The sequence below is a fragment of the Corvus hawaiiensis genome, chromosome 1 (assembly GCF_020740725.1).
Source record: "Corvus hawaiiensis isolate bCorHaw1 chromosome 1, bCorHaw1.pri.cur, whole genome shotgun sequence".
NCBI lineage: Eukaryota > Metazoa > Chordata > Aves > Passeriformes > Corvidae > Corvus > Corvus hawaiiensis.
Genome location: NC_063213.1, coordinates 7,916,877 through 7,926,756, shown reverse-complemented (window position 1 = coordinate 7,926,756; position 9,880 = coordinate 7,916,877). Strand labels below are relative to the sequence as shown.

The 9,880-nt window shown below is 43.1% G+C and overlaps 1 long non-coding RNA gene across 1 annotated transcript; it reads left to right on the top strand.

Annotated features, from left to right (window-relative positions):
* Window positions 1-5,368: 5,368 nt before the first annotated feature.
* On the top strand, window positions 5,369-8,586 carry LOC125323436. The gene is made up of 3 exons (XR_007202520.1): window positions 5,369-5,576; window positions 6,039-6,169; window positions 8,452-8,586. It is a non-coding gene; the product is annotated as an uncharacterized LOC125323436 (long non-coding RNA).
* The last annotated feature ends 1,294 nt before the right edge of the window (window positions 8,587-9,880 follow it).

Sequence of the window (9,880 nt, the reverse complement as noted above, 5' to 3'; positions counted from 1 at the left end):
CTCTTTGCACTGCCTGGCTCTGACACTAACTTCTTACATGACCTCAGGCATGTCACTTTTCTGATTCCTACCTTGATCTCCCCATCTGGCAAGTGGAGATAATTCCATCCTGCCCCATACAGCTGTTGGGAAGATAAGTTCGTCATCATTTTCCGAGGTACTGCGATGCTATGGGAGATGGATAATGAGACAGACAGAAAGATAGCTAGATAAATCAATCTCTTCTCATTCAAGTGAAAGCAGGCACTGCAGGTGCAGCGTTTGAGATTAATCATCAGAAAAATTAGTTCCCTCAGTATCTTTTCAGGAGGAAGAAACAGCCAGAGGGCCCAGTCCTGAGGAGAGTTATGCACATGAGTAACCTTAACTTGAATTCAAAGGCAGTGCACAAGTAAAACTACTCATATGAGTGAGTATGCGCTCCACTTCCATTTCTGAAAATGCCTAAATAAATGATGGGTCCCAACTGACACATGTCCCTAAGTCACTGGCATGCTTTTAAATATTTCCCTCAGACATTTATTTCTGCCCTTTATTAGCCAGGTTCTTTATTAGCAGCTGGCTTCCTGAGAAGCAGTGGGTTACAGCTTTCTCTGCAAATACAGTGGAACAAAAATGAGCACGAATATGTTGCTCATGGTCCCTACACATGTTGTGATTTATAACTATATGCTATATAGTTATAGATGCTGTAACTGCTATTAATTCAAACTGACCTGTTACTCTTTCAATAGCATATATCCTTGCCCTATGTGAAACCCTGTCAAATACATTTATGTTCTTTATGTTCTTTTTTTTTTTGCTGTTTTTCATATCAGAAGAGGGGGACATTACAGGCAGCAAAGTGTTATCTGAACTTCTCCACCACTATGTGCTAGAGGAATCACTTTTTTTTTCTCCCGACCAGAACATGAAGCCCTTTAACAGACCAGACTGGAGTCAGAAACTGAATAGGGTTATATATTCAGTTGCCATAGCTGCCATATGGTGCCAACATTGAATGAAATAAAATAAGAGTCCAGGAGGACTGGGAATCAATATTGGGGCAGCCTGCACAACAACGCTCACTCCGGGAAAAAAAGCCCAGCCCCGGCAGAAGATGGCAAAAACTCCAACCACAAATGGCCAAAAATCTGCTGCAGAGGCAGAGGCGAAGTGTCCCTGAAGGGGAAGCCAAAGCAGCCCCGTGTGAAGATGTGACTGCGCCCAGGAGGCGCGGGAGAGCCAACCGAGGCCGTGCGGGCAGCGGAGAGGGGAAAGGAAACTCATGGGAGCGTGGAGTGGCGAGGAGTCGGAACAATTGTCGGGACAAGGAGAACGCGCTCAGCCCGGCTCGGCCGCGCCTGTCCCGGGTGCACGATCGGCCCTCCGGGGTCCGCTGGCATCAAAGGCAGCTCGGAGGGAACCAAGGCTCGGCAGGGAGAAAGAGCCAGGAGCTAAACCCAAGTGGGTGTAGACAAACAGGACAGCACTGTAAGGCACCGAATGTGGGCTCAGGGGTGGGGGGAGATACGGCAAAGCTTCTGGGTTACCGTGCGAGCTGTGAGAAGGGTGGCTCGGAATGTGGTGTTTTACAGATGTGAGAACAAAAGATTTTAGGTGGTAGTAGTAGATAATGAGGGGGAAGGGGGGGGGGGGGGAAGACAAAAAAGAGGATGGAAAAAAAAAAGAAAAGAAAGGAAAAATGACAGGAAAAAAGAGAGAGAAAGAAAGGAGAGGAAAAAGTCACCCATCCCCAACTCTGTCTAAAATTTCTTACAGTTCAGCATTCACAAGGAGTTACAAGATGCTCGCTAGGCTGAGCACATTTCAGAGCATCCTCATATCAATATTTCTTCCACTTTTAGTTAACAGAGCCCTCCCATTCTAATTAAAATAGCTTCATGAAGACTGAGAGTTGATTCCAGAAACTCAAGCTATCAACATTGGCAGGTTTATATATATAGAAAAAAAAAATTAAGCTACCAGGAAACCAGCACCCAGGAGTGCCAATATTATCAGGAAAATTAGAAGGGCTTTGAAATCGCTCCCAAGTGTCTTGAGGAACTTTGAGCTGCATCTGCTGCCTGCAGAAAGCAGGTCTAAGGGAGAAAAAGGCTGCAGAGATTTACCCCTGTACAGGATCTGGCCCTGGTTTCAGCTATATTCAGGTGAAATGTATGAAATGTGCCAAAACATTGGCCATGGATCAGTTGTGACCTTGCAGCTGCAGTTGCTGGAAAACAATTTTAAAAAAAGGAATCTGAAGCTAACAAAAGGAGCAGCATCCTCTGGTCCTTCTGGAAGGGGATTTAATTCCAGAAAGAAGGCAAAGGACAGGAAAAAGCCTGTCTGGATGTAAATCTTTAAGCAGGTATTTTTATATACCAATGAGGGAGAAATCTGGTGGATCTAAAAGGTTGGTATGTGCTGTGCATACTGTATTTAACAAAAGTCTGCAGAGGAGAAGGAGGAGGAGGAGGGAAAAGAGGAAGAGGAGGAGGAATACTGTACAGCCACCAGTGGGAGGGGAAGCAGGGGGACTCCTGCAAGAAACCACAATTAAGCTGCAAGAGACTCCTGCTCCTCTCAAAATGAAGAACAGAGAGTACAAGAAATGGCCAGTGTGGCTTCATAAGGGACTGTGCAAAGATCTGAGGCATTAATTTTTTTAATTAAAAAAAAAAAAGAAAAAAAAAAATCTGTAGTCAAAATTAGAAAGCAAGAGGGGACAGAGGAAGGAATCAAACAAGCATACTCAAATTCAGTTAGGGATTATAAGGGAAATAATAAGGATAAGGGGTTGGGGCAGAATTTAAAGCTAACCAAAGAACTCTAAAAGGGTTTTAAAACGTATATCAAAGGGAAAAGACATTCTAGAGAGACAGCAGGCCCATTAATTAATTAGAAGGGGCTTAAATTAAGGGTGAATCAAAAAATGGCTGGACTGATGAACTTTTAAAAAATAAATTATTCTTAATACGAATAAAATTAATGGAGGAAATTTTTGTAGGAAGGTCAGAAAACGTAGTAAAATAAATAAGCAAGCCAAGGTAAAAAGAGTGGGAAAACATGTAGCAAATTATCTGTTCAATTTTTTTCTGCTTTTTTGATCATGGGCTGTCTGGAAGGGTATTGCAGCTTTCTGAGATGTCAGTTATTAAATAGCCTTGCATGGTGTTTTCTGAAAATTGTTTGTGAGGTGCATGTTGATGCCAAGTTGTTCACGATGAGCATTTGCTCCTCCAACCTGAGGCCGAGTGAGTTCATCTGAGTGGACAGAAAGGTCAGAGTCTGTGTTGGTCTTCCCTGAGCTGGGGGTGGAAGTCTCCCCGTCAGGAACCAGCTTTCCATCAGCCAGCCTTCTCCAGCATCATATCATCACTCTTTTTTCCTCAAGTATTCTTAAATATTACTTAAAAATGGCTTTTCTGAGTAATCCTACAACAAACCTGTTTACCCAAATATCTACAGGATCTGAAATGGAATTTCTTAAGGACAAGGAGAAGAAAAAAAGCAATTCAGTCTCGTTCTACAAAATGTGGCCATTTATATAAACTACCTAACCTGGATTTCTTCACCACTAAGGGAATTAACAAATTTCATAAAGCACTGCCACTTTATTTGCTTTTCTTAATGAAAAGCTGAAGAGCTGTAGGAAAGTTAGGAAGAAAATGTTATGATGCCAGAAGAAAGCTGGTCCTGTTTTTCTAGAAAAGATAACAGATCTACTGTACCAATTCAAGTAAAGGAACAAACATTATAAAGCAAACATCAGTTTGAGCTTGTCTATGTAGGGAGTTTAGCCAAAATAAGCCACTCTGTCACCACCCACCACCCTGCATCCCAGACTAAGAAATAGCTGCTCTGGAGCACCTTCCCATGTGGGCAATATCCCCAAATAATGACGTTTTCTTTCCAAATAATCATCTTTTTTGAGTGGAGATTTCCAGAAACAAATGCTGTTTTGCTGTAGATCAGATTATCCAAATAATGTATTTTGGATGTTGGGAATGATTTTATTTCACTGTAGATATTCCAGATATTTTTATCCTGGTAGGTAAATCCTTGCAGCCAAATCTGAAGATGTTGGGAGCCAAAGTGCATCTTTCCATTGACTTTGGTGAGATTATGAACTTAGAGGTTAACAGAGAAAAGAAACAGCATGGATTTACATAAAGAAAATTTTGACCACCAAACACTGAGTTCCTTCTTATAGAAACAGAAAATTTGTGAATTCAGGCCTGGTGCTCAAAATACGTGGGATTATTCATGTGAGCACAGTTCAGGACTGCTCAGTTGGGTCCTTGGATTTTAATAAAACAGTCACTGCTGTCACCCAGCATCTCACTCCCAACATTAATTCAGATTGACATGGCTTCGAACGTCTCTCAGCAGAAAGAACAGGGGAATGGCCACGAGCTGATCTGGGGCAGCCTCTCGTGGCATCTCAACAGGGCAAAACCCTAATGCAGGCCCTGGGCACACAGGAGAGGATGTGTGGATGCTCTTGGCAGCCTGTGATGGGTTTGCTGCACCAGTGACATTTGCTGTATCCTCTGCTCCACGTCCCTCCCTCACCACAACCCGGCTGCAGAAACCTGCTGCACATCAAATTTGAAAGGTGCTGTCCCTATTACCAAGCTAATGAGTGTTCTAACATGTGCTCCATCCCATAACTGAGCACTGTTGAATCCTAAAGGTTATAAGCACGTGCTGAAATGATTCTCTCAATGGGGAGCTTATTTACCAAGAGTCACTGATCTAAAGGAAGAAGTGAATGTTTTGTGGATGTAATATGCAAACTGAACTAAGCTGGGTGGGTTTGAAAATCCCAAATATGAAAGCAAAAATAATGTAAAGGACTCTGAAAAGGCAGGAAAAATGAGTGGAGAATAAAATGAGATTCAACACAGAAAATAGAAGTTACAACATTTGTGGAAAAATAATCTAAACCCCAGATATTCAATCAGTGATAAAAACCCGAGAAGCCATAATGCTGTGAGAGATCTAGAGATGATAGTGTGGAGTAAATTAGACAGGAGTTTGCCTTGAGATATGGCAGCAAAAAAAGGCCAATTTGATTTGGGGCTGAAGACATCACAGCACAAGGAGGTAATAGTCCGTCTGCATATGGCTCTGGTGCGGTAGCGCCTGCAGTATTTAATTATGGGCACCATATTACCTGAAAGATAGTGACAGATTGAAAATTATTCAGAGGAGAGCAATAAAAATAGTTCAGAGGCTGGCAGGATTGAGTTATGAAAAGGCAGAATAATACAGACGCAGAGTCCACACCAGAAGGTGCTTATCCCCACAAGCTGGAGTGTGTGATGGCAAAGCTGGGTCTGTCTTTCACCATTTCTTTCTTGTTTCAACAGCAAATTGGGCATGGTCATGGCCCACAGCATCAGCATCTGGTGAAGGAGTGGGCATGCAGCAAAGTGGCTGCAGGAATTTGTGGCTGCCAGACCCACTTGAAGTGTGCACGGAGAGACAGGACCAGAAAGGAGAAGAAAAAAGAAAGAATCAAATATTGGAGCTGAGGTTCATGTCACTGCCTCCTCTGAAGACCTGATTTTGTGGTGCTAAATCAGGTATCAATAAACACCCCAGAGAAGGGAGATCGAAACCCAGGTCATGGCTTGGTGGATACCCCTTGTGTGCAGCACCCGCTCCACCTCCAGCCCAGGGAAGGAGGGAGGCACAGGCTCTGCACAGCCAAACCTTTCCCTGTGTGTCTGATCAGCCTGTGAGCTACCATGGAGAGAGGGGTGGAAGCTCCTCGGGAACAGCAAGTCAAAGAAAAGGATAGAAATGAGAACGGGAATGGGAGAGGCACTGTGCAGACAGCCGGATAGAGGGATGCTCAGGGGAGGAAAGGCTGAGGATAGAGGGGTGGAAAACAAGGACCTTTGCAGTTGTAGTACCAACACAACCAAAAATGTGGAAAATTGATGCTCTTGTGCCTGTTTGAATTTTCATTTTTCTTTTTTTTCTTTTCTTTTTCTTTTTCTTTTTCTTTTTCTTTTTCTTTTTCTTTTTCTGTGATGTGTAAGTGCATTTGTCAAGATGGAAGAAAGTGGAGAAAGGGTGCTTCACAGAAGGTGGAGGACAGGAAGAGAAGCCAGGCCAGGGAGCCCAGGTATATGGAAGAGTCTTTGGGAGTCGATACAAAGGTTTGCAGAAAGTAAGAGGAGCCTATTTTAAATATCTTTCTATAAAAAAAAGAATTTTCTGGGGAGAAGTACTAAGTAAGAAAGGGCCATAATAAGAGATCTTTGTTACAGTGAGAGAACATCTGGTACAGAAATTTTGCAAATATTGGCAACATCGGGGACCAATAAGACAAAGTAATGGGGTGCAGTTCTGGACAGGGATTTTCTGCTACTGGGGAAAATAGGGATGTTCCTTTCTAAAACCTTCCTAATATTCTAAATCATCCTTTGCTGAACCTTGTCAACAGAAACAGTGAAAAGCACAGTTTAGGGGTAGGAGCAGTGGGCAAATACCCTGTAAACAGACACAAGCTCCCCTGTGCTGGGGAGGGACCCAACAGTGCTGAGTACCTTGAGGACACCTGGCTGTGAGGTGGGGACACCTCACTTAAACACAGTGCCCTCACTTCCAGTAGCACCTGTGGGTGTTTGTTTCAGCTCTTGCAGATCTGTGTTCTTTTTTACTGTGCAAGAGAAGTGTTTGGTTTAATACACAGGATACAGTCAGGGTCTGTTTGGCACACAGAGCCTGGCAAGAACTCCACTATCATATACAGTTTTATTCCATGTCTGAAAGTGCCACGACATCAGTGCTTGAACATAGATTCATGCTGTGTCTTTAAGGTTTCCCTGGATTTGGGGCATGTAGATGCTGCTTTAAAAGCACTGTCATTTCCCATGTTTGAAAGTGACTCTTTTTCTGAATAGTATTTCACTGGGGATTTTCTTTGAGAAGAGAACAGAGCTGGATGAAAAGAGTGCAGATTTACACACTTCTTCTCAAGTTGAGCTACTGTACAAACGTGCTCCATTCACATCCCCCTCCTTTTTTTTTTCATCTCATCAATTTAAAACACATTTAAGGTTTATACAGGTTTCCAGCTGCCTTGATAAAGACAAAGACATTTGTTCCTGTAACAGGAAAACTGGTGACAATACAGGGCGAGAGGCTGAGCCTGCACTGCTGGATCTGCAACCAGCTGCTGCATCCCCCAAAAGGAGCCCCACCAAACCTGGTCCCTGGCTAAGGAGAGCTTCTTCTAGACTTTCTGTATCTTACCCAGTGCCAGTTTAATAGAAAATACAGATTCAGTGGAAGAACCAGGATCCATTCTCCCAAGGATCTCCTGTCCTAAGCCATTGGCTATGATCTCATGAGCATGCCTCCGACTGAGGCCTTGCACTCCTGCTCCAGACATCCACGAAGTGTGGTACTCATTGCAACTACCTAAGGAAAAATAGAATCATAGATTGATTTAGCTTGGAAGAAACTTCTGAGATCACTGAGTCCAGCCATTACCCCAATACCACCAAGTCCACCACTAAACCATGTCCCAAAATGCCACATCTACATGTCTTATAAATACCTCCAAGGATGGTGACTCCACCACTGTCCCAGATAGCCTGTGCCAATGCTTGACAACCCTTTCAGTGAAGAAATTTTTCCTAATATCCAATCTAAACCTTCCCTGCCATAACTTGAGACTGTTTCTCTTTGTCCTATCACTTGTTATTTGGGAGTAGAAACTGACTCCCACCTGGCTACAGCCTCCTTTCAGGTGGTTGTAGAGAGTGATAAGGTCACTCCTGAGCCTCCTTTTCTCCAGGCTGAGCACCCCCAGCTCCCTCAGCCACTTCTCATCAGACTTGTGCTCCAGACCCTGCACCAGCTTCATTGCCCACAAGCAGGGAGGATGGGAGTGCATGTGGCAGGACACAGGACTCCATGCAAACCCAGGTGTGGGAGTGAGCAGGATCACAGGAAAGAGGGAAGAAAGAGCATGACAGCTACTGTCTGTAGGGTCAGGCTAAACTTGTAAGTCTCATTCCAGATTTCTTACAGTCTCTTATTGATATCTGTGCTTAACGCCTTTGTGGTGTACATTAATAAAAACTTCGGTTGTCCATGTGTGATTTACATTTGTTTACAAATTCCCAAAAAAGAAAAAGCTTTCCCTTCCCTTCCCTTCCCTTCCCTTCCCTTCCCTTCCCTTCCCTTCCCTTCCCTTCCCTTCCCTTCCCTTCCCTTCCCTTCCCTTCCCTTCCCTTCCCTTCCCTTCCCTCAGTTTACAATAGAAAAAACAAGATATCGCTCTTTTTGCTGCAAAACCCCAGGTGTGGAGGGGCTTTCAGTGCTGCAGATCTTGCAAGGGGACTCACACTCATGGTGCTGTTTCAAATGGGTGTCTGAGAAAGTTCCCTTCTGAGCAAATACATTTTACCATAGTAACAAAAAGTTGAATTTTCCCTGCAGGAGAAAAGCAGTATCGACCAATATCCAATATCTCCTCATGAAGTGACCTTGGGGATACAGTAGACTTCAGTGCTGAGGACCAAGAGATTTATCAGCCATCCCACAGGGAAAGGCAAGTTTGATTTGGCTGCTGGGCTCTGGGGAACGTGTATTGGAGATGTACTGGCAAGGGTTGCAGGGAGGGAAAATAAAAGAAGCTTTCTGCTTTTGCAGAAGGTAATAATTCAGTTTTCCTATTTAAAAGCTATATATATATATATGTATATATACACATAAATGTATATATTAAAATAGGGACTGACCTGAGAGCTGATATGTCAATTAATTGTGAGGAGAATGCCAAAAGAAAAGTGTTTTTCCTGATGCTTAAAACAGAAAAATGGGCTATTTCAAACAAAATTACAACATGTCCTCGGTCTGAAAATCCCAACCTGACCAGACATTTCTGCAATGAAGTTAAATTGTTCTATTTCTCTGGTGGCAAACATGCAGTGCTGCAGAGTTGGGTACGTGGACCTGCTGTGTCCCGTGCCCGAGGCAGGTCCTGTACCTGGAGCACCCCCCACTGCTCCCCTAACCCAGCCTCAAAAACCTCCTGCGCCAGGCTTTTTGCAGTACTCCCAGGTAACCTCTCCCAGTGCTTAACTCTCTTTATAGTTTGACATTTTAGCTAATATCTAACCTACATTTTTTTTTTCTGCAAATTAAACTGATTATTTCTCGTTCTACCCCCAGTGGATCTGGAGAACAACTGATGGTGTTTTTCCCTGCAACAACCTTTTACATCCTGGAAAACCATTACCCGTCCTCTCTTTCCTAAATTAAACAAACCCAGTTTCATCAGTCTTTTCTCACAGGTCAAGTTTTCTAAACTTTTACATTGTTCTTACTATTTGTTCAACTTTTTCAATCCTTTTAAAAGACTGGCATCCAAAATCAGACACAGACCTTGAAATCCAGCTGCTGCTCAGTCTGATATTAACATGAACACATTGCAGGGAGGGATGTATCCCAGGTTTTCTGTATTTTTCCAGTTTTTTTCCCATTGTTACCTATTCAGTTTGTGGTTCAGCACAAGCCCCGGGTCCTTTTCTGGAATATCCCATTTCAGTAATGAAACTCTGAGCGATTTTAAATGCATTTCTCGGTCATGATACCACTGAGGTTTGTGAAACGGAGTTGAAATGAAGGTGGAAAAGCTCTACCTGGTGCAACACAAAGGAACATATGTAATCTTTTTCATTTCAGTAAACTCGCTTTTAAAACGTCTAGGTTTTAGCATCAAAGACCTAATCCTCTTCAGAAATATATATTACAACATAATAAGTATTCTTTAGGGCTTTGGAAATCATCCCTTAATAAAGTCATAGCACAACTTGTAATGTTACAGCCGATGTCAGATGTTAAGGACTCTGCAGTATAAATTAAC